Raw genomic sequence first — 20,468 nt, forward strand, 5'->3', positions numbered from 1 at the left:
GCATGGAATAGCCTTCATTTCTCAGAACAAGAATAGACTGACGAGTTTCAGAAGAAAGTGCTTTGTTTCTGATCATTTTGAGCCGGTAATCGAACCCACTAATGCTGATGCTCCAGATACTCAAATAGTCTAAAGAAGGCCAGTTTTATTGCTTATTTAATAAGCACAACAGTTTTCAGCTGTGCTAACATAATTGCAAAATGGTTTTCTAATGATCAATTAGCCTTTTAAAATGATAAACTCGGAATAGCTAACACAACGTGCCATTGGAAGACAGGAGTGATGGTTGCTGATAATGGGCCTCTGTACGCCTATGTAGATATTCCATCCTGTTTTTCTGATGAATTTGATGTTATTTTAATGGACAAAAATGTGCATTTCTTTCAATAACAAGGACATTTCTAAGTGACCCCAAACTTTTGAACGGTAGTGTACATGTTCTCACCTTTCCACTGAGGGGTCATAGTTTGTAGGCCAAACCGTTCGGACACTATGATTTTGTGAGAAGACCAGTTTTCGGGTTGTCTCATGGTCTGACAAATACTGCTCTAGCTCTGTCACCTTTCCCCACAGATGCAGAAGTGAGACATCGCAGATGTGGCGGATTGAGACGCATCTAATGAAAAAAATACTGATATTTATTGCTTCAACTGACTGATTTTTAAAATTGTATTATGCTAATTAGATTTCCATTGCAGCGTGGACATTGACTCTAGGGGTTTAACCAGAGATTAAATAAATATACTCAAATACTGTAAAACTATTTGGTGCAATTTGCTTTGTGGCTGCCCAAACGGGCAAGTGAAATGTTGTTTTGAAGACAACATTAATTGCTTTGACTCCATTGTTTCATTTGTGCATGTGCATTTGTAGGCACATCAAAAAAGAAACCAAGTCAAGCATTACACAATTCTTCTCTCTAAATTCCCTTTCCCCTCTGTGTCTCATTCACTCAATTGCGTTCCGATTTAAAAATGTCACTCCTTGACAAGTGTCGCTAGAGACTCAAAGCCACCAGCAGGTACAACAAAATCAAAACATTGTTTGTTAGGTGCAGGTAGTTGCACAAACTATGGAATATGTGTTCAAATAATGAGCTGTAGTTTTTGAATAATTGTGTTCAGTCTATTTTCCTCTTAGTCTCCATTACAAACTGCTAGTGCCATTTACAATTGGTTCGTCTAAACTATAACACCCCTAAACATAGACAGGTTTCACTGAAAATATAGAGAAACATTAGTTTGATAAAGACAGAGCATATTTTTTATCAGAATCATTAAGCATATGCCTACTCCCCAAATAGATGTCGGGACTATAATTCCTCATCATGCAGTCTTCAATATGGAATTGTTAATCCAACGTCTGTATAATGAAAATAAACAGATTTGGGTTTGTAACCCATCATTTTCTTTCTTTCAACTCTCCAAATTGAGCCTTGTTTAAAATGATCACTCTTTGAAAATATGGTTTCTAGACTCTGTTCTATTTTGTTATATTGTTCTATTTTCTACTATATTACACATCATGTTTTTTTTACTATAAAATAGGTATTACTTCACCGTGATAAGGGCTCAGGAAATAAGTGTCTTGTCTGCTAAATGAACAAAACAAAGCTATGCCATTGCATAGCCATAGGCTGACGACTTTAATACCCTAAGTGAATTTGTCCAAATACTTCTTCACATGGTGGACTACATACTTAAAGTGCTTTAATTTCTAAACGGTGCAACAGATGTGTGAAAATACCCTCAAATAAAAGGTGACATTCTGTACTGTTGCCTCGAATGAAACGCTTGATCTCAAATCCAAAATGCTGGAGTATAGAGCCCCCTCTCCCCACCAAAAAAACACTGTCCAAATACATATGGACGGGAGCGTATTTTCAACAACCTCAGTCATCAAACAAAGATTTCCACATTGTTTGTATTTACTGTTTTTACCAATAATAGAATAGATTGAAAATGACACAGAATATGTACTGAATTCATACACATACAATACATGGCACCAAACACCCTTTCTAAATGACATGCTAAGGACCATGACATGCAGGTCCACAAATGTAACCCTGTAGTTTCTTTGTTCGGAGAGAAGAAACTCATGTTTGTCTTCGAGTGCACTTACCTCGCCCCCAGACCAATTTCACACAGACATTGTCGGTTGAACCTACTGGCGTTTTCTTATTACTTTACTTGCTACTATGAGTTATGTTACTTTTCTCTGTTCATCTGATTTGACTGCCCCTAAACCCTATCATGACAACTGATGGTGATTACCTGTGTCCATGTTGATCTGGCTTGTCAGTGGAAATCTGTCTGGTTCAGAGACGAGGGGTTAGAACATCTATAGTGCTGAGTCTCCAGTGCTAAACATTACATCTGCTGTGTTCAAGGCTGCTCCACATGAATCTTTAAAGAAACTGTACAAGTGCACCTTAAAGTCCAGGGACATGACAATATGTACTCTCTTACTCTCTTACAGAATCCATATGCTGATGCTGCTAACAATTAAGACGTGTGTACATGCATTCTGTATATAATGGGAAGTGGGTGGACTGAGGCATCTAAGCATGTGTGAATACAGGGATTGGTGTCAGTTGTCATGTGAAATTCAAAGCTAATGTTCCTCAGAACTTCCTACTACTGCGTCTCCTAAAGCCCTGTCCTCATGACAGTCTGTTGTGTCTGCAGGGGCCGGGACAGATTAACAGAGAGAGAGAGAGCAGCAGGAGATGATGCAGGCATTACATTCAATTTCAGGAAATTATTTTATATTATATTATTTACTAATTTGTCAGTCTGCCATTGGAAGGCCCACCTCAAACCTATTCAGACTTCTCAATGCATTATTCATATTGAGCCATTTCTTCAGAGAGGAATTCTGTTTGAAGTTATTTCACCCGGAATGAAATAGCTTCCAGCATCCTAACTTTTCAATCTCATCTATGAACCTGCGGACCATTACCCGTCTACTCTGCTCTATAGATGGAGTGAGTTAAATAGATTTAGGACATCATGTGGGATAGTTGTAGAATATAAAAGAAGCTTTTAAGCAAAATTATCATGAATTACATAACAGGAAATCATTGTTCTGAAATTCAATATTTTATTACACAGAAAAAAATGGCCTCACTGGTTTTGAATACATTCTATACATTAGTTGAAGATACTCAGCAAGCACACACTTAATAAACACATATCTGGATTGGAAATGGAATTAGACCCTGGTGGATTCACAGAGCTGCTCATTCCTAGTACCTCTAGGAATGGCAACACCACAATAGTGACACCATCAAAATGTCCCATATAACAACAGCCAAAGGTCACATCAAAAGGTCAATGTTCACTCGCTGGTTCCTGGTTGCCCAGTGGTAGGTCAGCCATGCTGAGTTTAAAGGCACAATCTGTCAGATTTGCTGATTTCCAATGGTCATTCATTTCAATTAATTACATAAATTATAATAATGACTTATGAGCTTAGTACATCTGCCTTACCCTATCATACCCCAATGTCTAAGGTTGTTACTCTTTTTTTTGGTAAACAATGTAAAGCTTAAAAAATATCCATCTCAAGTAGCAGGGTCCGACTGTTGAAATCCCATATTGTGCCTTTAAGAGTCCACAGGACTCTGCCACAGTCCACAGTCCATTATTTTTGCTTTTAACATTCTTTGCATGATCTCTGTGTAAGCAAGTAAACCAAGTCATCTGTTCTTCCTCAGTCAGAGGTTTTCCTCTTTGCCAATGTGTCTGTCATTAATTAATCCAAAATACAAATCTATTTTTATCAATCAGCATGTAATATGTACCTAGTATAACACATAGAGACACATTTCAGTTTAAATCTGAGCCATTGATCGTTTAACTTGTGAAATATGTACAGTTGGAAGTCGGAAGTTTACATACACCTTAGCCAAATTCAGTTTCACAACTAATGACATTTAATTCTAGTAAAAATCCCTGTCTTAGGTCAGTTAGGATCACCACTTTTATTTTAAGAATGTGAAATGTCAGAATAATAGAAGAGGGAATTATTTATTTCAGCTTTTATTTCTTTCATCACATTCAGAGTGGGTCAGACGTTCAATTAGTATTTGGTAGCATTGTCTTTAAACTGTTTAACTTGAGTCAAATGTTTTGGGTAGCCTTCTACAAGCTTCCTACAATAAATTGGGTGAATTTTGGCCCATTCCTCCTGACAGAGCTGGTGTAACTGAGTCAGTTGTAGGCCTCCTTGCTCGGAACACACACTTTTTCAGTTCTGCCCACACATGTTCTATAGGATTGAGGTCAGGGCTTTGTGATGGCCACTCCAAGACCTTGACTTTGTTGTCCTTAAGCCATTTTGCCACAAATTTGGAAGTATGCTAGGGGTCATTGTCCATTTGGAAGATCCATTTGCGACCAAGCTTTAACTTCCTGACTGATGTCTTGATATGTTGCTTCAATATATCCACACAATATTCCATCCTCATGAAGCCATCTATTTTGTGAAGTGCACCAGTCCCTCCTGCAGCCAAGCACCCCTACAACATGATGCTGCCACCCCCGTGCTTCACGGTTGGGATGGTGTTCTTCGTCTTGCAAGCCTCCTCCTTTTTCCTCCAAAGATAACGATGGTCATTATGGCCAAACAGTTCTATTTTTGTTTCATCATACCAGAGGACATTTCTCCAAAAAGTACAATCTTTGTCCCCATGTGCAGTTGCAAACCGTAGTCTGGCTTTTTTATGGTCGTTTTGGAGCATTGGCTTCTTCCTTGCTGTGAGCGGCCTTTAAAGTTATGTCAATATAGAACTCGTTTTACTGTGGATGTAGATACTTTTGTACCGGTTTCCTCCAGCACCTTCACAAGGTCCTTTGCTGTTGTTCTGGGATTGATTTGAACCTTTTGCACCAAAGTATGTTCATCTCTAGGAGACAGAACGCGCTTCCTTCCTGAACGGTATGACGGATGCGTGGTCCCATGGTGTTTATACTTGCCTACTATTGTTTGTACAGATGAACGTGCTACCTTCAGGCATTTGGAAATTTCTCCCAAGGATGAACCAGACAATTTTTTTTCTGAGGTTTTGCTGATTTCTTTTGATTTTCCCATGATGTCAAGGAAATTGGCACTGAGTTTGAAGGTAAGCCTTGAAATACATCCACAGGTACACCTCCAATTGACTCAAGTGATGTAAATTGGCCTATCAGAAGCTTCTAAAGCCATGACATAATTTTCTGGAATTTTCCAAGCTGTTTAAAGGCACAGTCAACTTAGTGTATGTTCCTCGGCATACACATCACAGACAAACTGAATTGGTCCACTCACACAGACAGCATCTTGAAGAAGGCGCCTGAGCGCCTCTTCAACCTCAGGAGGCTGAAGAAATTCGGCTTGTCACCAAAAGCACTCACAAACTTCTACAGATGCACAATCGAGAGCATCCTGGCGGGCTGTATCACCGCCTGGTACGGCAACTGCTCCGCCCTCAACCGTAAGGCTCTCCAGAAGGTAGTGAGGTCTGCACAACGCATCACCGGGGGCAAACTACCTGCCCTCCAGGACACCTACACCACCCGATGTTACAGGAGAGCCATAAAGATCATCAAGGACATCAACCACCCGAGCCACTGCCTGTTCACCCCGCTATCATCCAGAAGGCGAGGTCAGTACAGGTGCATCAAAGCTGGGACCGAGAGACTGAAAAACAGCTTCTATCTCAAGGCCATCAGACTGTTAAACAGCCACCACTAACATTGAGTGGCTGCTGCCAACACACTGACACTGACTCAACTCCAGCCACTTTAATAATGGGAATTGATGGGAAATGATGTAAATATATCACTAGCCACTTTAAACAATGCTACCTTATATAATGTTACTTACCCTACATTATTCATCTCATATGCATACGTATATACTGTACTCTATATCATCGACTGCATCCTTATGTAATACATGTATCACTAGCCACTTTAACTATGCCACTTTGTTTACATACTCATCTCATATGTATACACCTCCAGTGGTGTGGGGGCTGTGCTTTGGCATAGTGGGTGGGGTTATATCCTTCCTGTTTGGCCCTGTCCGGGGGTGTCCTCGGGTGGGGCCACAGTGTCTCCTGACCCCTCCTGTCTCAGCCTTCAGTATTTATGCTGCAGTAGTTTATGTGTCGGGGGGCTGGGGTCAGTTTGTTATATCTGGAGTACTTCTCCTGTCCAATTCGGTGTCCTGTGTGAATCTAAGTGTGCGTTCTCTAATTCTCTCCTTCTCTCTCTCGGAGGACCTGAGCCCTAGGACCATGCCCCAGGACTACCTGACATGATGACTCCTTGCTGTCCCCAGTCCACCTGGCCGTGCTGCTGCTCCAGTTTCAACTGAACCGCGGCCCTAGGACCATGCCCCAGGACTACTTGACATGATGACTCCTTGCTGTCCCCAGTCCACCTGGCCGTGCTGCTGCTCCAGTTTCAACTGTTCTGCCTTATTATTATTCGACCATGCTGGTCATTTATGAACATTTGAACATCTTGGCCATGTTCTGTTATAATCTCTACCCGGCACAGCCAGAAGAGGACTGGCCACCCCACATAGCCTGGTTCCTCTCTAGGTTTCTTCCTAGGTTTTGGCTTTTCTAGGGAGTTTTTCCTAGCCACCGTGCTTCTACACCTGCATTGCTTGCTGTTTGGGGTTTTAGGCTGGGTTTCTGTACAGCACTTTGAGATATCAGCTGATGTACGAAGGGCTATATAAATAAATTTGATATACTGTACTTGATACCATCTACTGTATCTTGCCTATGCTGCTCTGTACCATCACTCATTCATTTATCCTTATGTACATATTCTTTATCCCCTTACACTGTGTATAAGACAGTAGTTTAGGAATTGTTAGTTAGATTACTTGTTGGTTATTACTGCATTGTCGGAACTAGAAGCACAAGCATTTCGCTACACTCGCATTAACATCTGCTAACCATGTGTATGTGACAAATAAAATTTGATTTGATTTGTAAACTTCTAACCCACAGAAATTGTGCTACAGTGAATTATAAGTTAAATAATCTGTCGGTAAACAATTGTTGGGAAAATTACTTGTCATGCACCAAGTAGATTTCCTAACCGACTTGCCAAAACTGACAGGAGTGGTTGAAAAAATTGTTTTAATGACTCCAACCTAAGTGTGTGTAAACTTCCAACTTCAACTGTAAGTGTATCCCTTCTGCTAAATATTGCATTTTTCTGCAAAGCAGTAAAGTATTGATATTTTCTTCACTATAGTCTCGTGAGCCATACTCAAAATCTTGCACTACCTGTAGCTAGCTACAGTATATGAAAGGATGCCCAAGATCCTGGTCAGTTGGAATAGAGCACATGAAAATTCTAATGGAACTTTGTTGCACAGATCAATTGCTCAGCTTCTCTATGATACTCTGAGTAAAGTAGAAAGTATTTCTGATGACTAGAGTTGAGCTTGCTGTCCTGCCTGTCCAACTGTTGATAGTGGTTTTGATTGGTGGAGAAGGAGAGAAAGGCACAGTATTCATGGGCCTTCAGGGTCCATGCTGCTCAGTTCTTTGATGGTCCTTGCTATCTGGGTCCTTGGGATGTCCAACTCTGACGTCACCCCATTGAAGTTGAAATTGAAAATGGTAAGGGTTAAGGGTAGGGAAGTCCCATGGACTAACTGTTATTGCTTTTTCCCTTCTCTTCTCTTTCCTCACAGGCATTGGTCAGACGGATGTGGGGGAGGGCGAGAAGGGGGGAGCTCTGCATGGGGGTGGGGCCTGAGGGGGTGGGGGCAGAGAGCCAGTTGGGGAAGGGGGTGTTGCGGAGCTAATGGGTGGAGGGGTGGCAGGGCAAAAGAGGGGAAGGGTAGGAGGGCAAAGGGGTGGAGGGGTGGGTGGAGAAACCGATGGGGGAGGACTTAGAGAAGTGGGGGGCAGAGCTCGGTTTGGAGGGGGGGTGTAAGGGGGATGGGTGATGCAGGAGGGAGGGGGTGGAGTGGACGGCAGAGGGGGTAGAGTGGAGGTGGGAGAGGGGGGCATGTGGGAGAGGGTGCTGTGTGAGGAGGGGTGACTGTAGGTGTGAGGCAGACTGTAGATGGCTGTTGAGGGCTGGTTGTAGACTGGATAACGAGGAGCAGGGTAGGCTTTCACCCGGGTGAAGCTAATGCACCTGCCCTGTAAGTTAGGAGAGAGGGATACAACAGGGAAGAGTGTAATCAGAGACAGTCAGAGTTTTACTGATGCATTGGAATTATTTTATAATGTTTCCATGCAAAGTGGATTTATAGACTTTAGCGTCTCCATTCAAATAGGATTGGAAGGGAATACGACCAATCTTTCATTTTATTTGTTTTCCTTTCGGAATAATGTGCTGACTCCATCTTGTCTTCTGCTTAGCTATAAATGTCAAATTCAGTCAAAACAACAAGGAGATTTACTAAGGTAGCAACAGCTTTGGGAAGAGGGGGAATTGTGTGGATGGTTTGCCCCATCCTCCTATCCACATCTGTCATTGAGACCATATAAAAATAAAACTCCCAGCTAGGCTAGAGTTACAGGAAGGTGGGGATGTGGGTAGTCATCTAACATTAATGGTTTCAGCAGATTAGAACACATTCCTTCAGGTTGGAGCAATACAGTATTGGCACCTCAGCCTGTATATGCCAGGTTACTTTGTCCCTTCCTCGCAGCCACTCTGTCTGTGCACTGTTATAATGACTAACAGCTGCAACTTTTCTGCTCTATGATTTACGGCCTGGCTTGAAATTGTTTAAAATATTAGGTTTTAAGATTATTTAATGAAGAAATGGGCAGTGAGGGCATTGAAAAAGGAGTTAACGAATTTAGGGACTTAATTGTCTTTCAAAACTGCCAACATGATGAGTGTGTAGGGAGGTAATGAAAATGCCCACTCTCCTCAACTGCCTGGTGGAATAGTTTAGATGAAGAAAAAGATTAAAGGTTCTGGAAGAATCGTCACAAAAAAAAACTAAGTGTAAAAAGAGAATAAAAAAGGAAGAGGGTAGACTGAAGCCGAGCCCCTCTCTATTTTCCATGCTGTCTGCTTTGCTCCTCAGGATGTGGTCTTGGCTCCAGACCTTCCTATTTCCCTCACTTTTCCAGGAGTTTGAGTTCTTCTTTCTCTTGAGGATTTGCAACTGAGTGGGCCTAGGCATTACGTCGTGTGGTCTCTGCCTCCTTAAAGGAGCAGTCTGTTGTTGCTACATCCATTTTTGTCTCATCAATGTTTTATATTGTACCCATTGATTCTCGAAGAAAGTAAATGCCTCTTGAGCTTAGTTCTGTCAGAACCCAAAATATAAGCTTGTTTCACTCCAATGTTTGTAAACAAAGTAAATGTAAACACACACTATATAGCCTCAGAACATGGTTAAAGCTATAATTTTGATATCATGGATACTTCATTGCTCTGTCTATGAATTTGAGAGTACACTTTTCCATAACCATCCCTCAGCTTTTCACCAAAGCAGGGGTGGGGAAACACTTTTACATTTTTTCAATTGCTGATTTCAACTGCTTTAACTGTTTCCTCTGATTGTATTTTCTTCCTGCTTCTCTTGCATAACAGCATATCTAAGTGCTGGGCCAGTGGGCCTTATGATCCCTTAGAAGAGCTTTGAAAGAAAATCCCCTGTAAGCTATCCTTCTCTGTCCCATATGTAAGCATCAGTCACACACTGGCTTTCTTATTGAGTTGCTAAAAGGGCTTTCCATGACTCTGCATATTCTTGTGTCAGCCCATACAGTGCAGTGACAGCAGGTAGCATGTGTTGGATGTGTCTTTCTCTATGCTGTTTGTCCTCGTGTCTTACCTTGTCTCCAGGATGGGGTCTCATCACAGATACCCTATCGTAGCCTTTCCTCAGGAATACCCACAGAGCATCCAGCTTGCCCTGAACAAAGACAGGCACAGTAAAGGGAAGAGAAAACATTACATAATAGACAAACAACATGATAATACCAATAAATTGACTGCGTGGTTGCATGTCAGTTGCTTTACTCTGCTGTGCTTTGTTTCTATACTGTATATGGTTTAGTATACAGGTCTGTCTGCCTGGTGTTCTTTGTCCATGGAAGGCTGTGTCCCTCGACATCATAATATCCAAGGAGAAGGGTAGGTGTGTGTGTCTGTCTGTCTGGTGCTCTTTGTCCATGGAAAGCTGTGTCCCTCCACGTCATACCAGTCAGGGAGGAGGGTAGGTAGAGATAAAGGGGAAGGAATGTATTGGGTTGGGACTAGCACCAGCTCCTCTCTTCTCTGCAGATTTCGTCTTCCCGAGGTCGGCTCAGTTCATGCCTGGTTCATATTATGGCTCATCCAGCTGACTGAGACGTTATGAAACAAACTTCCTGGAAATGTTGACGCTACAGGAACACTGCAACTAACTAAGACTTGTTTTGATCATAGACATTTTTTGGTGGGTAATGGAATTTAGAGTGCATATGATTGTATGTGAGTGGAAGGTACTGCAATTTTGTTCTTGTTATTGCCACACTCAATTACAAGAAATTTGAACTTGTATGGTATAGCATACATGTTTTTGATCTTTTCCATGGAGTGGAGAGTGCATATGATGCACTTGTATTTCGATAGGAAGGTACTGCAATTTTGTTCTTGTTATTCCACTACTACTCAACTTGAAATTGTACCTTTTATGGTATCCACCTCATGCAACCTGGCAAGGGGTGGGTGTATCCAATTTGTTGCTATTGTTTTTCAACTTCCTGCGCATTGACACAACTGGTGATGGTAAATGTAAATTACATTTATCAAAAATGTTTAATGCACACAGAATTGGAAAAATGTGTTAATTATCTGGTGAGGAAAATGATTGAAACATTTTAATAGCACTCAGAAGCTGATGAAGCATTAGGAAAAGGCTATCCAGACATTCCTGACCTGCAAACCAATATTTCATTTCAGAATTGGTTAAAATTAGGTCAGGGTTTTGGATAAGGTAAGAGTCCATTTTTGATTTTGGTGAGTCTTTTTGGAGGTCAGCAGTGTCCTTATAAATGCTCTTAGCATAATTAGCATTCCCCATAGTCATGGCAGGTTAACGTTAGCTTTGTGGCACAACAGACAGTCTTCATAAAATATTTCTGCATTGTTTCTGTAATTTGTCAATGTTATTCTGTGTCTAACAACATGTCTTTTCAAGTGTTGCTCTTTGATTGAAAATGGAAATAGCCTTTGTGGATAATGACTATTAGATACCATGTAATTATGCTAGCTAGATAACAATCGATGTTGAGTCTATGGGGAATGCTAATGTTGGCAACCTGCCACATGAGAATGTTTTTAATTTTTCAACCCAACAAAATTAAACTTAGAATTAACATATCGTTTAGATTCTCTGCACTTTTAATAATTTTGGCAAATATAATTTATACACTACATGACAAAAAGTATGTGTACACCTGCTTGTTGAATATTTCAAAATCATGGGCATTAGTATGGAGTTGGTCCCCCCTTTGCAGCTATAACAGCCTCCACTCTTCTGGGAAGGCTAGACGTTAGAACAATGCTATGGAGACTTGCTTCCATTTAGCCACAAGATCATTAGTGAGGTTGGGCACTGACGTTAGCCTGGGTCTCAGTCTGAGTTCAAATTCATCCCAAAGGTGTTCGATGGGGTTGAGTTCAGGGAGCTGTGCAGGCCAGTCAAGTTCTTCCACACAGATCTCGACAAACCATTTCTGAATAGACCTCACTTTGTGCACAGGGGCATTGTCATGCTGAAACAGGAAAGGGCCTTCCTCAGACTGTTGCCACAAAGTTGGAAGCACAGAATTGTCTAGATGCTGTAGACTTAATATTTCCCTTCAGGGGGCCTAGCCCAAACCATGAAAACCATAGAGTTCTCCTGGCATCCTCCAAATCCAGATTCGTCTGTCAGACTGCCAGATGGGAAAGCGTGATTCAACATTCCAGAGAATGCGTTTCCACTGCTCCAGAGTCCAATGGCTTTACACCACTCCAGTCGACGCTTGGCATTGCGCATGGTGATCTTAGGCTTGTGTGCGGCTATTCGGCCATGGAAACCCATTTCATGAAGCTCCCAACAAACAGTAATTGTGCTGAGGTTGCTTTCAGAGGCAGTTTGAAACTCTGTAGTGAGTGTTGCAACCGAGGACAGATGCTTGAGCACTCGGCGGTCCCATTCTGTGAGCTTGTGTGGCCTATCATTTTGCGGCTGAGCCGTTGTTGCTCCTAGACGTTTCCAGTTCACAATAACAGCACTTACACTTGACCGGGGCAGCTCTAGCAGGGCAGACATTTGACTATCTTGTTGGAAAGGTGGCTACTGAGGAAGGTGCCACATTGAAAGTCACTGAACTCTACTGAATTCTACTGCCAGTGTTTGGAGATTGCATGGCTGTGTGCGCGATTTTATATACCTGTCAGAAACGAGTGTGCCTGAAATAGCCAAATCCATTAATTTGAAGGGGTGTTCACATACTTTTGTATATATAGTGTATTTACCAACATCTCTTCCCTGTGTAACAACAGGCCGGAATGGGTCTTAAGTTGGAAAACAACCACATTTGATCAGGAACTGGGCGTGGCTACGTAACATAAAGTGAACAGTACCTTTATAGGGGAGTACCATTTCTGGGGACTGATGGGTTTATGCATGCCGTTGTTGAGAGTGCGTGTTGGTGCCATGTCAAACTCCTGCTCTGGCATCTTGACGCGGGCATTCTTGGCTTTCTCTAGTTTGGCCCCCTCCTCAGTAGAACCCTTGTCGCCCCAGCGGACCTGAACAGGGACAGTCAATAACAGTCAGTGGCAGAGGAATGGTAATATAATGAGCAGAGCTGAGCCGTAATTGGATGAAGGGCACAGCAGCCCGGGCACAACAGTCAGTGTATGTCTTTCTCACCTCCATTCTCTTGATGCCACCCACACCTCGGCCACCGTAGTATGAGGCATCCACAGTGGGCCACCTCTTCTTGGGATACCCGTCCTCATCCTCGTCCTTACAATAGTGAAAATAGTAAAAATAAAGAAAAACCCTTGAATGAGTAGGTGTGTCCAAACGATTGAGCATGGCATCCATGTGGTGTGTGACCATGGAGCATCCCTGTTAGAAACTGCAGCAGCATTTAAGAGCCTGAAAACAGTTACAGTATACAGTAACTAAACTTGAAGCAAACTTGTAGCATGACTAAACTCCTCTCTCTACCTAAAGAGCTGGGGGCTGCTATCCAGTTTAATGGACAGAAAGTCAAAAACAACTCCATCTATCTGGAATAAGGTCAGACAATCTGCCCTGTCAGGTCCTGGCTGCATTGCCCCTCTCACCTACAGCTGCAGTCCAGTCACTCTTGGTTGGCGGTCCACATGCAGACAGTGTGTTATTTGGCAAGAGAGCCAGGAGGCCAACCTCACTTCACAAAAAAATATGTTTTTATTTTATATATATATATATATATAGTGCCTTGCGAAAGTATTCGGCCCCCTTGAACTTTGCGACCTTTTGCCACATTTCAGGCTTCAGACATAAAGATATAAAACTGTATTTTTTTGTGAAGAATCAACAAGTGGGACACAATCATGAAGTGGAACGACATTTATTGGATATTTCAAACTTTTTTAACAAATCAAAAACTGAAAAATTGGGCGTGCAAAATTATTCAGCCCCTTTACTTTCAGTGCAGCAAACTCTCTCCAGAAGTTCAGTGAGGATCTCTGAATGATCCAATATTGACCTAAATGACTAATGATGATAAATACAATCCACCTGTGTGTAATCAAGTCTCCGTATAAATGCACCTGCACTGTGATAGTCTCAGAGGTCCGTTAAAAGTGCATCATGAAGAACAAGGAACACACCAGGCAGGTCCGAGATACTGTTGTGAAGAAGTTTAAAGCCGGATTTGGATACAAAAACATTTCCCAAGCTTTAAACATCCCAAGGAGCACTGTGCAAGCGATAATATTGAAATGGAAGGAGTATCAGACCACTGCAAATCTACCAAGACCTGGCCGTCCCTCTAAACTTTCAGCTCATACAAGGAGAAGACTGATCAGAGATGCAGCCAAGAGGCCCATGATCACTCTGGATGAACTGCAGAGCTCTACAGCTGAGGTGGGAGACTCTGTCCATAGGACAACAATCAGTCGTATATTGCACAAATCTGGCCTTTATGGAAGAGTGGCAAGAAGAAAGCCATTTCTTAAAGATATCCATAAAAAGTGTTGTTTAAAGTTTGCCACAAGGCACCTGGGAGACACACCAAACATGTGGAAGAAGGTGCTCTGGTCAGATGAAATCAAAATTGAACTTTTTGGCAACAATACAAAACGTTATGTTTGGCGTAAAAGCAACACAGCTCATCACCCTGACCATACCATCCCCACTGTCAAACATGGTGGTGGCAGCATCATGGTTTGGGCCTGCTTTTCTTCAGCAGGGACAGGGAACATGGTTAAAATTGATGGGAAGATGGATGGAGCCAAATACAGGACCATTCTGGAAGAAAACCTGATGGAGTCTGCAAAAGACCTGAGACTGGGACGGAGATTTGTCTTCCAACAAGACAATGATCCAAAACATAAAGCAAAATCTACAATGGAATGGTTCAAAAATAAACATATCCAGGTGTTAGAATGGCCAAGTCAAAGTCCAGACCTGAATCCAATCGAGAATCTGTGGAAAGAACTGAAAACTGCTGTTCACAAATGCTCTCCATCCAACCTCACTGAGCTCGAGCTGTTTTGCAAGGAGGAATGGGAAAAAATTTCAGTCTCTCGATGTGCAAAACTGATAGAGACATACCCCAAGCGACTTACAGCTGTAATCGCACTACAAAGTATTAACTTAAGGGGGCTGAATAATTTTGCACGCCCAATTTTTCAGTTTCTGATTTGTTAAAAAAGTTTGAAATATCCAATAAATGTCGTTCCACTTCATGATTGTGTCCCACTTGTTGTTGATTCTTCACAAAAAAATACAGTTTTATATCTTTATGTTTGAAGCCTGAAATGTGGCAAAAGGTCGCAAAGTTCAAGGGGGCCGAATACTTTCGCAAGGCACTGTGTGTGTGTATATATATATATATACATACACACACACACACACACACACACACACACACACACACACACACACACACACACACACACACACACACACACACACACACAAGCAAGATTTCTGGCTCTCACAGACCTGTTATGTCTACTTTAAGAGGCTCCCCTGTCCTCCACTCGTTACCTGTATTAATGGCACCTGTTTGAACTTGTTATCAGTATAAAAGACACCTATCCACAACCTCAAACAGTCACACTCCAAACTCCACTATGGCCAAGACCAAAGAGCTGTCAAAGGACACCAGAAACAAAATTGTAGACCTGCACCAGGCTGGGATGACTGAATCTGCAATACGTAAGCAGCTTGGTTTGAAGAAATCAACTGTGGGAACAATTATTAAGAAATGGAAGACATACAAGACCACTGATAATCTCCCTCGATCTGGGGCTCCACGCAAGATCTCACCCCGTGGGGTCAAAATGATCACAAGAACGGTGAGGAAAAATCCCAGAACCACACGGGGGGAACTAGTGAATGACCTGCAGAGAGCTGGGACCAAAGTATCAAAGCCTACCATCAGTAACACACTACGCCGACAGGGACTCAAATCCTGCAGTGCCAGATGTGTCCCCCTGCTTAAGCCAGTACATGTTCAGGCCCATCTGAAGTTTGCTAGAGAGCATTTGGATGATCCAGAAGAAGATTGGGAGAATGTCATATGGTCAGATGAATCCAAAATATAACTTTTTGGTAAAAACTCATCGTGTTTGGAGGACAAAGAACACCATACCTATTGTGAAGCATGGGGGTGGAAACATCATGCTTTGGGGCTGTTTTTCTGCAAAGGGACCAGGACGACTGATCCGTGTAAAGGAACGAATGAATGGGGCCATGTATCGTGAGATTGAGTGAAAACCTCCTTCCATCAGCAAGGGCATTGAAGATGAAACGTGGCTGGGTCTTTCAGCATGACAATGATCCCAAACACACCGCCCGGGGAACGAAGGAGTGGCTTCGTAAGACGCATTTCAAGGTCCTGGAGTGGCCTAGCCAGTCTCCAGATCTCAACCCCATAGAAAATCTTTGGAGGGAGTTGAAAGTCCATGTTGCCCAGCAACTGCCCCAAAACATCACTGCTCTAGAGGAGATCTGCATGAGGAATGGGCCAAAATACCAGCAACAGTGTGTGAAAACCTTGTGAAGACTTACAGAAAACGTAAGAGAACAATTTTTATCTTGTCAGCTCAGGGATTCAATCTTGCAACCTTACAGTTAACTTGTCCAACGCTCTAACCACCTGCCTCACGAGGAGCCTGCCTGTTACGCAAATGCAGTAAGAAGCGAAGGTAAGTTGCTAGCTAGCATTAAACGTATCTTATAAAAAACAATAAATCACTCAATCATAATAACTAGTTAACTACACATTGTTGATGATATTACTAGTTGATCTAGCGTGTCCTGCGTTGCATATAATCAATGCGGTGCGCTTTCGTGAAAAAGGACTGCCGTTGCTCCAACGTGTACCTAACCATAAACATCAATGCCTTTCTTAAAATCAAAACACATAAGTATATATTTTTAAACCTGCATATTTAGCTAAAAGAAATCCAGGTTAGCATGCAATATTAACCAGGTGAAATTGTGTCACTTCTCTTGCGTTCATTGCACGCAGAGTCAGAGTATATGCAACAATTTGGGCCGCCTGGCTTGTTGCGAACTAATTTGCCAGAATGTTACATAATTATGACATAACATTGAAGGTTGTGCAACATAACAGGAATAGTTAGACTTAGGGATGCCACCCACTGTGTGTTATTATGTTATAACTAAGTCTATGATTTGATCGAGCTGTCTGACTGAGCGATGGTAGGCACCAGCAGGCTCGTAAGCATTCATTTAAACAGCACTTTCGTGCGTTTTGTCAGCAGCTCTTCTCTGTGCTTCAAGCATTGTGCTGTTTATGACTTCAAGCCTATGAGCTCCCGAGATTAGGCTGGTGTAACCGATGTGAAATGGTTAGCTAGTTAGCGAGGTGCGCACTAATAGTGTTTCAAACGTCACACGCTCTGAGACTTGGAATAGTTGTTCCCCTTGCCCTGCATGGGTAACGCTGCTTCGAGGTTGGCTGTTGTCGATGCGTTCCTGGTTCGAGCCCAGGTAGGAGTGAGGAGAGTGACGGAAGCCATACTGTTACGCTGGCAATACTAAAGTGCCTATATAAGAACATCCAATAGTCAAGGGTATATGAAGTACAAATCATATAGAGAGAAATAGTCCTATAGTAACTACAACCTAAAACTTCTTACCTCGGAATAATGAAGACTCATGTTAAAAGGAACCACCAGCTTTCATATGTTCTCATGTTCTGAGCAAGGAACTTAAACGTTAGCTTTCTTACATGGCACATATTGCACTTTTACTTTCTTCTCCAACATTTAGTTTTTGCATTATTTAAACCAAATTTAACATGTTTCATTATTTGTTTGAGGCTAAATTGATTTTATTGATGTATTATATTAAGTTAAAATAAGTGTTCATTCAGTGTTGTTGTAATTGTCATTATTACAAGTAAAAACCATTTTTAAATCGTCCGATTAATCGGTATCGGCTTTTTTGGTCCTCCAATAAATCGGTATCGACGTTGAAAAATCATAATCGGTCAACCTCAAATATATATATATATTGTGGCAAAGAAGGGGGTCGAGTGGTAAATGGCAGATATGTGAGAGCAGAACTAATAAACGGGCTCTGCCCGATCACTAAAATGGCCACCCCTGTCAGAACTACAGATCACAAAATGGCCGACCACCAAAACTACAAGTCCCAGAAGCAAGGGGAACCCTCAGAAGGTGGAGCCAACCCACAGATAAAGGGTCAAGAAAAACCAGGAAGAGAAGAAGAGAGTGCTGGAAGGATCTATGAACAATAGAGAAAGAGACAATAGAGATTGGCTGGATTTACCGTGTATGAGTTGGACTGTTTTGGACTTACCTGTTGGCGTTTGGACCTGGACCTACCGAGAACCCGATTCATGTACCGAACCCTGCTATCCTTGACCTCGCCTACGGCCTGGGTGGACCAGGACGGAGAAACAAACACACAGGTACTGTCCTGTTCGAAAGAACTCTCATTCTTGGGTGATTTGGTGACAGTTTACCACTTAGTTTGTGACAAACGCTCCTAACCTTGAAGAGGTTTGCCACACGTGGTGGAGAATGTGGGCATGGACTAACCATACCACTGGTTAGGTAGAAGAAAAAGAAAAATGTTCAGTTGGCACTCCAAAGGGGAGTCAGGTTTTTTTTGTGGCTTTGTTTGGTTAGGACAGTTTCTCAGGAAAATGAGTATGGAGGGAGCCATACAGGCCCTGTTACAAGCGGCGGCCGCCCAACAAGAGGCAACTAGAGCTCAACAAATAGCTCATCAGGATGCAATGCGAATGTATCAAGACACGTTACAGGTCCAGCACCGCACCAACCAGCTGCTCAGAGAAGAGCAAGAGAGAAACACCCGGGAGTTAAGAGAAGGCCTAAAGGTTCTAGCGGACCAAAATTGGGGCTCAATTACCAGCTGCAAATACCCAGAGGAGGGCCAATCATTTTCTTCAAAAAATGACAGCGCAGGATGATGTGGAAGCATATCTTACCACCTTCGAAAGGACGGCAGAGAGGGAGAAGTGGCCAAAAGAAGAATGGGCAGGGCTTCTGGCACCATACCTGGCAGGGGACGCTCAAAAAGCGTATTTCGACCTGGAGTTGAAAGATGCACAGGATTACGATAAACTAAAGGGAGAGATCCTGACTAGACTGGGAGTGACCAATACCGTGAGGGCACACCGCTTCCACCAGTGGTCCTACCGACCGGGACAACCCCCACGAACACAGATGTTCGACTTGATTCATCTGGCACGGAAATGGTTGCGACCAGAGACCTGGTCATCCGCCGAGATCGTCGAGACCATCGTACTCAACCAGTTTCAGCGAGGTCTACCCCAAGAAGTGAGACGATGGGTTCGCCAGAACGAGGTACTTTCTGCCGACCATCTCGTGGGCCTGGTTGAACGGTATTGTACGGCAGGAACAGCTGAGCAGGCACAGGAGGAAAGATTCCCGTTCCCCAGGCATGGGCAAACCAGCGGACAGGGTAAGGCTGTCCCAACATATAGAGGGGGAAGAGAGCAGCGTGGGGCCATGAGGAAAGAATCAGAATCAGGCCGAGACACTAAGAGAAAAAACGGAAACCGGGACTGGGTGTCGAGGGGGTCTCCCCCCCGAACCCCTATTATCTGTTACAATTGTAATCAACCAGGACATATTGCAGCCTACTGCCCTATTAAAGAAGAGCCAATGCAATGTAACCTCGGTGAAAATGAAGATGATATACGGTATGCATGTCCTGTTGTAACCACTGTACTTGAAAGATCAAGAAACAAACCTGTTCGAAAGAACTCTCATTCTTGGGTGATTTGGTGACAGTTTACCACTTAGTTTGTGACAAACGCTCCTAACCTTGAAGAGGTTTGCCACAATATATATACACACACACACACACAGTGGGGCAAAAAAGTATTTAGTCAACCACCAATTGTGCAAGTTCTCCCACTTAAAAAGATGAGAAAGGCCTGTAATTTATCATAGGTACACTTCAACTATGACAGACAAAATGAGGAAAGAAAATCCAGAAAATCACATTGTAGGATTTTTAATGAATTTATTTGCAAATTATGGTGGAAAATAAGTATTTGTCGGATGCTTCTGGAAATCGAATCCACTATACTATCGTTGCAAGCACCATTCTCTACTTACTGAGCTACTGAGGACTGATATGGTGCTGTACAGATCAGGACCTTGGGTGATTGACTGATCTTGTGCTTTTTTTTTTACCGGTGTGATTTCTTTAGGTAAAGAAGGGAGTTTAGTTTGTGTGTGTGAGCGAGTGAGAGAGAAACCTCATTTAGCTTGACCATGGCTTTTTTATGTTGCCTCTTATCTTCCAAAACTACCCACTGGGCACACACGTCAATTCAACGTCTATTCCACGTTGGTTCAATGCAACTTCATTGTAATGACATGGAAACGACGTTGATTCAACCACTGCTACATTTTGAAACCAACTCATGTTTTTCAGATTGATGACATCGATGTCTCAATTTTTTTATTTTACCTTTATTTAACTAAGCAAGTCAGTTAAGAACAAATTCTTATTTTCAATGACAGCCTAGGAACGGTGGGTTAACTGCCTGTTCAGGGGCAGAACGACAGATTTGTACCTTGTCAGCTCGGGGATTTGAACTTGCAACCTTTCGGTTACTAGTCCAAACACTCTAACCACTAGGCTCAATGTTTCTTTTTCCATGCTGAAAGTCTGCTTCTGTCGGGTTAAAATTGAAAATGACAGCTGTGAGTCAATAACTC

At 42.5% G+C, this 20,468-nt stretch overlaps 1 pseudogene; it reads right to left on the minus strand.

Moving 5' to 3' along the window:
• Positions 1-3,096: 3,096 nt before the first annotated feature.
• The window catches only part of LOC135548357 (anthrax toxin receptor 1-like), a 49,776-nt pseudogene continuing 32,404 nt past the window's right edge, over positions 3,097-20,468 (minus strand).

This window comes from Oncorhynchus masou, chromosome 11, assembly GCF_036934945.1.
Source record: "Oncorhynchus masou masou isolate Uvic2021 chromosome 11, UVic_Omas_1.1, whole genome shotgun sequence".
NCBI classification, from domain to species: Eukaryota; Metazoa; Chordata; class Actinopteri; order Salmoniformes; family Salmonidae; genus Oncorhynchus; species Oncorhynchus masou.